Raw genomic sequence first — 7,809 nt, forward strand, 5'->3', positions numbered from 1 at the left:
GCTCTATAACACACCTCTCTACCCTGGGCTCTGCTCTATAACACACCTCTCTACCCTGTGCTCTGCTCTATAACACACCTCTCTACCCTGGGCTCTATAACACACCTCTCTACCCTGGGCTCTATAACACACCTCTCTACCCTGTGCTCTATAACACACCTCTCTACCCTGGGCTCTATAACACACCTCTCTACCCTGGGCTCTGCTCCATAACACACCTCTCTACCCTGTGCTCTATAACACACCTCTCTACCCTGTGCTCTATAACACACCTCTCTACCCTGTGCTCTATAACACACCTCTCTACCCTGTGCTCTACAACACATCTCTGTACCCTGGGCTCTGCTCTATAACACACCTCTCTACCCTGGGCTCTATAACACACCTCTCTATCCTGGTCTCTATAACACACCTCTCTACCCTGTGCTCTATAACACACCTCTCTACCCTGGGCTCTGCTCTATAACACACCTCTCTACCCTGGGCTCTATAACACACCTCTCTACCCTGGGTTCTGCTCTATAACACACCTCTCTACCCTGGGCTCTATAACACACCTCTCTACCCTGTGCTCTATAACACACCTCTCTACCCTGGGTTCTGCTCTATAACACACCTCTCTACCCTGGGCTCTATAACACACCTCTCTACCCTGGGCTCTGCTCTATAACACACCTCTCTACCCGGGGCTCTATAACACACCTCTCTACCCTGTGCTCTGCTCTATAACACACCTCTCTACCCTGGAATCTATAACACACCTCTCTACCCTGTACTCTGCTCTATAACACACCTCTCTACCCTGGGCTCTATAACACACCTCTCTACCCTGGGCTCCATAACACACCTCTCTACCCTGTGCTCTATAACACACCTGTCTACCCTGTGCTCTATAACACACCTCTCTACGCTGGGCTCTGCTCTATAACACACCTCTCTACCCTGGGCTCTGCTCTATAACACACGTCTCTACCCTGGGCTCTATAACACACCTCTCTACCCTGGGTTCTGCTCTATAACACACCTCTCTACCCTGGGCTCTATAACACACCTCTCTACCCTGTGCTCTATAACACACCTCTCTACCCTGGGCTCTGCTCTATAACACACCTCTCTACCCTGGGCTCTATAACACACCTCTCTACCCTGTGCTCTGCTCTATAACACACCTCTCTACCCTGTGCTTTATAACACACCTCTCTACCCTGGGCTCTGCTCTATAACACACCTCTCTACCCTGGGCTCTATAACACACCTCTCTACCCTGTGCTCTATAACACACCTCTCTACCCTATGCTCTATAACACACCTCTCTACCCTGGGCTCTGCTCTATAACACACCTCTCTACCCTGTGCTCTATAACACACCTCTCTACCCTGTACTCTATAACACACCTCTCTACCCTGGGCTCTGCTCTATAACACACCTCTCTACCCTGTGCTCTATAACACACCTCTCTACCCTGTGCTCTATAACACACCTCTCTACCCTGGGCTCTATAACACACCTCTCTACCCTGTGCTCTATAACACACCTCTCTACCCTGGGTTCTGCTCTATAACACACCTCTCTACCCTGGGCTCTATAACACACCTCTCTACCCTGTGCTCTATAACACACCTCTCTACCCTGTGCTCTATAACACACCTCTCTACCCTGGGTTCTGCTCTATAACACACCTCTCTACCCTGGGCTCTATAACACACCTCTCTACCCTGTGCTCTATAACACACCTCTCTACCCTGTGCTCTATAACACACCTCTCTACCCTGTGCTCTGCTCTGTAACACACCTCTCTACCCTGGAATCTATAACACACCTCTCTACCCTGGGCTCTATAACACACCTCTCTACCCTGGGCTCTATAACACACCTCTCTACCCTGTGCTCTATAACACACCTCTCTACCCTGTGCTCTATAACACACTTCTCTACCCTGGGCTCTGCTCTATAACACACCTCTCTACCCTGGGCTCTATAACACACCTCTCTACCCTGTGCTCTGCTCTATAACACACCTCTCTACCCTGTGCTCTATAACACACCTCTCTACCCTGGGCTCTATAACACACCTCTCTACCCTGGGCTCTATAACACACCTCTCTATCCTGGTCTCTATAACACACCTCTCTACCCTGTGCTCTATAACACACCTCTCTACCCTGGGCTCTGCTCTATAACACACCTCTCTAACCTGGGCTCTATAACACACCTCTCTACCCTGTGCTCTGCTCTATAACACACCTCTCTACCCTGTGCTTTATAACACACCTCTCTACCCTGGGCTCTGCTCTATAACACACCTCTCTACCCTGGGCTCTATAACACACCTCTCTACCCTGTGCTCTATAACACACCTCTCTACCCTATGCTCTATAACACACCTCTCTACCCTGGGCTCTGCTCTATAACACACCTCTCTACCCTGTGCTCTATAACACACCTCTCTACCCTGTGCTCTATAACACACCTCTCTACCCTGGGCTCTGCTCTATAACACACCTCTCTACCCTGTTCTCTATAACACACCTCTCTACCCTGTGCTCTATAACACACCTCTCTACCCTGGGCTCTATAACACACCTCTCTACCCTGGGCTCTGCTCTATAACACACCTCTCTACCCTGGGCTCTGCTCTATAACACACCTCTCTACCCTGGGCTCTGCTCTATAACACACCTCTCTACCCTCTGCTCTATAACACACCTCTCTACCCTGGGCTCTATAACACACCTCTCGACCCTGTGCTCTATAACACACCTCTCTACCCTGTGCTCTATAACACACCTCTCTACCCTGGGCTCTATAACACACCTCTCTACCCTGTGCTCTGCTCTATAACACACCTCTCTACCCTGGGCTCTGCTCTACAACATGCCCTGTGCTGGCTGGAGTAGACTGTGCTCCCCTCAGTTCTGGAGTGATTGGGGGGGAGGTGTGTAGAGAGGTGTGAGATTGGGGGAATAAGGCACCCTGGGGTCGGGCAATAAAAACTGGGAAACGCAGTGATAGGACACAGATCCATCAGTGGAGCCTTCCCCACACTGAAACATGCTTTTGGAAGCTGAATAACGTTCTTTGTGAAATGTGAATTTGGGTGAACTCAATGAAATGGCCAGTAAAAGACTTACTGTAGATGGTTTTCCACCTGAAAAACGGCTTGCGCTGATTTTTTTAAGCATGATGATATTTTAATCACTGACCAAACTCGATATTTGACACACAATGTTGTCTGATTGATTACATGAAAAACATGGCTTTTTGTTTAACTGATTACGGGCTTTCAGTTTTATGAAGGCGAGTGAATGAAGTGACGCTTTAGGGGCCCAGTGCTACACAGTTGCTCCTCTGGGCCCAGCTCCATGGAATGGTGGATTTTACCCCTCACAGGGCTGATGTTTGATCACGTTGTGTTTCCTCTGTTATGAGCTCCTGACATGCACTGGGGGAGGAAGTGACATCATAGTCAGGTGTTCTAGAATGCTGTGGTGCAGGCAGAGGTTAGGGGTTGGTGGGCGTGGCGTGGGTTTATCACATTCTCTGTTGTAATCGTGTGCATGTAATGTGTCATGATAGAGGTAAAAGCACTTTATACAATGCGTATGATTTTTTATAATAACAGGCTGATTGTATCTGTCATAGAACCAGAACCAGAGAAGACTCGCTGAAGGCTGTAGAAATGCAGGAGTGTCCATGTCAGTGAGGATTTAATTAAACGCTCACATTTTAAAATGAGTGTTTTATTTGTAGTGCAGGAAACCGGCAGTTCTTTCATGCCGATGGCCATTAGCTCTGTATGAGCTTAAGCATTATGAGTTGCACCTGTGAGGAGACTATACCTGTGAGTACTTAAGCATTATGAGTTACACCTGTGAGGAGACTATACGTGTGAGTACTTAAGCATTATGAGTTACACCTGTGAGGAGACTATACGTGTGAGTACTTAAGCATTATGAGTTACACCTGTGAGGAGACTATACGTGTGAGTACTTAAGCATTATGAGTTACACCTGTGAGGAGACTATACCTGTGAGTACTTAAGCATTATGAGTTACACCTGTGAGGAGACTATACCTGTGAGTACTTAAGCATTATGAGTTGCACCTGTGAGGAGACTATACCTGTGAGTACTTAAGCATTATGAGTTGCACCTGTGAGGAGACTATACGTGTGAGTACTTAAGCATTATGAGTTACACCTGTGAGGAGACTATACCTGTGAGTACTTAAGCATTATGAGTTGCACCTGTGAGGAGACTATACGTGTGAGTACTTAAGCATTATGAGTTACACCTGTGAGGAGACTATACCTGTGAGTACTTAAGCATTATGAGTTGCACCTGTGAGGAGACTATACCTGTGAGTACTTAAGCATTATGAGTTACACCTGTGAGGAGACTATACGTGTGAGTACTTAAGCATTATGAGTTACACCTGTGAGGAGACTATACGTGTGAGTACTTAAGCATTATGAGTTACACCTGTGAGGAGACTATACCTGTGAGTACTTAAGCATTATGAGTTACACCTGTGAGGAGACTATACCTGTGAGTACTTAAGCATTATGAGTTACACCTGTGAGGAGACGATACCTGTGAGTACTTAAGCATTATGAGTTGCACCTGTGAGGAGACTATACGTGTGAGTACTTAAGCATTATGAGTTACACCTGTGAGGAGACTATACCTGTGAGTACTTAAGCATTATGAGTTGCACCTGTGAGGAGACTATACGTGTGAGTACTTAAGCATTATGAGTTACACCTGTGAGGAGACTATACCTGTGAGTACTTAAGCATTATGAGTTGCACCTGTGAGGAGACTATACCTGTGAGTACTTAAGCATTATGAGTTACACCTGTGAGGAGACTATACCTGTGAGTACTTAAGCATTATGAGTTACACCTGTGAGGAGACTATACCTGTGAGTACTTAAGCATTATGAGTTACACCTGTGAGGAGACTATACCTGTGAGTACTTAAGCATTATGAGTTACACCTGTGAGGAGACTATACCTGTGAGTACTTAAGCATTATGAGTTACACCTGTGAGGAGACTATACCTGTGAGTACTTAAGCATTATGAGTTACACCTGTGAGGAGACTATACCTGTGAGTACTTAAGCATTATGAGTTACACCTGTGAGGAGACTATACCTGTGAGTACTTAAGCATTATGAGTTACACCTGTGAGGAGACTATACCTGTGAGTACTTAAGCATTATGAGTTACACCTGTGAGGAGACTATACCTGTGAGTACTTAAGCATTATGAGTTACACCTGTGAGGAGACTATACCTGTGAGTACTTAAGCATTATGAGTTACACCTGTGAGGAGACTATACCTGTGAGTACTTAAGCATTATGAGTTACACCTGTGAGGAGACGATACCTGTGAGTACTTAAGCATTATGAGTTGCACCTGTGAGGAGACTATACGTGTGAGTACTTAAGCATTATGAGTTACACCTGTGAGGAGACTATACCTGTGAGTACTTAAGCATTATGAGTTGCACCTGTGAGGAGACTATACGTGTGAGTACTTAAGCATTATGAGTTACACCTGTGAGGAGACTATACCTGTGAGTACTTAAGCATTATGAGTTGCACCTGTGAGGAGACTATACCTGTGAGTACTTAAGCATTATGAGTTACACCTGTGAGGAGACTATACCTGTGAGTACTTAAGCATTATGAGTTACACCTGTGAGGAGACTATACCTGTGAGTACTTAAGCATTATGAGTTACACCTGTGAGGAGACTATACCTGTGAGTACTTAAGCATTATGAGTTACACCTGTGAGGAGACTATACCTGTGAGTACTTAAGCATTATGAGTTACACCTGTGAGGAGACTATACCTGTGAGTACTTAAGCATTATGAGTTACACCTGTGAGGAGACTATACCTGTGAGTACTTAAGCATTATGAGTTACACCTGTGAGGAGACTATACCTGTGAGTACTTAAGCATTATGAGTTACACCTGTGAGGAGACTATACCTGTGAGTACTTAAGCATTATGAGTTACACCTGTGAGGAGACTATACCTGTGAGTACTTAAGCATTATGAGTTACACCTGTGAGGAGACTATACCTGTGAGTACTTAAGCATTATGAGTTACACCTGTGAGGAGACTATACCTGTGAGTACTTAAGCATTATGAGTTACACCTGTGAGGAGACTACACGTGTGAGTACTTAAGCATAATGAGTTACACCTGTGAGGAGACTATACCTGTGAGTACTTAAGCATTATGAGTTACACCTGTGAGGAGACTATACCTGTGAGTACTTAAGCATTATGAGTTGCACCTGTGAGGAGACTATACCTGTGAGTACTTAAGCATTATGAGTTACACCTGTGAGGAGACTATTTAATATTAATTCCACTCATCATAATCAGCCCGACTGAAACAGGCTGTATGATCTATTTTGTATTTTGTCTTTTTTGTATGTATGATTTATTTTAATCTCCTGTTTTCATCTGGAAGGTTTCCTCCAGGCTTTCCATGGCTTGGTCCTGGGTAATGTCTCTCCATTGGGGGGGATGTCAGCAGGCTCAGCTTCATATTCCTGGGCAAACTGCTTGCTAAACCTGGTGAAGATGTACTTCCAGTAGTCTGAGGCCTGGATGCTGGTGTCAGGCTGGAATTGCCAGTCAGGGAAAATGCTTTGATACTACTTGTATGGATGCCATTTCCCTCTGTTGCAGCCAACCTGAATTCTTTCCTGAAATTTGCCTCACTGGCAACATCGGTGGAGCAGATCTCACACGCTAATTTCTCAGAGGCTACAAATCTGTATCTCCCGATCCCCTGAGGACGGTGAATGGAGGCAAAGTGCTCTGTGTGGCTCTTGCCACCAGCTTCACAGGGGGCTTCACAGAAGGGACACTGCCTCCCACAGCCAAACACCCTGTTAAACAGCACCTTCTGTGGCTGAAAGGGCAGTGAGGTCAGCCTGGCCCTCACATCCCCACCTTTCTGAAACTCTGCGGTAAAGGCCTGCTCCATTTCATCCACAAGCACCTCCAGACACCGGGAAAAGTCTTCTGGCTTGGCAGAGTTTAAGGCCAGGACTGCTCTGAGTGGGTCTTTAGGGATGACAAGCTCCTTCTGTAGGTAAGTACAGATGTCCTGAATGAACTGCTGAATGTGCTGGGCCTCTTCCCCCTTTCTTACCACTTGTTTACTGGCTATCTCTGCATTCTTTATGGCTTCCTTTATTTTTTTTACCTTTGCCTTCAGGTGCCTGATCTCAATGTTCCTGAGGCCATCTCCCTCTGAGAACTGCTTAAACATCCGCTCCAATATCCAGTCCTTTACAAAGGTCTCGTAATTATTTATGTATCTCACAAAGTCCTTAGAGTTATCTTCTGAAAGCAGCTGCTTGTGGATTGAGAACCGGAAAAAGGTTTGAGTGCTGAAGTCAATGGCTTTCTGTCCTGTCAACACTTCATCCACAAGGTCAGGGCCCAGAGACTCAGTGATGTATTTCTTCACCGCAGGTGCAAAGCAGTAGAGGGTAAACTCTGTTGCTTTCTTCTGACACTGGTCTTTTTTATGGAACATGTCCTTAAAGTCAGCGCAGTACTGTGCCTTGAACTGTTCCAGACAGTGACGGGGGTCATTTGCATGGATAAAATCCTGATGCATTTGAAGAAACCCGCTTGCTGCATGTCCACAGATGTGGATCTTCAACTTGGCCTGAAACTCAGCACTTGTTTCCAGATCACTGCACCTTTTCAGGTTTTCATCTACCCTGCAAAGCAACTCTGTTTTGTATGTGTTATGGTAATCAGATTTTG

The sequence above is a fragment of the Conger conger genome, chromosome 8 (genome assembly GCF_963514075.1).
Source record: "Conger conger chromosome 8, fConCon1.1, whole genome shotgun sequence".
Taxonomy (NCBI): domain Eukaryota; kingdom Metazoa; phylum Chordata; class Actinopteri; order Anguilliformes; family Congridae; genus Conger; species Conger conger.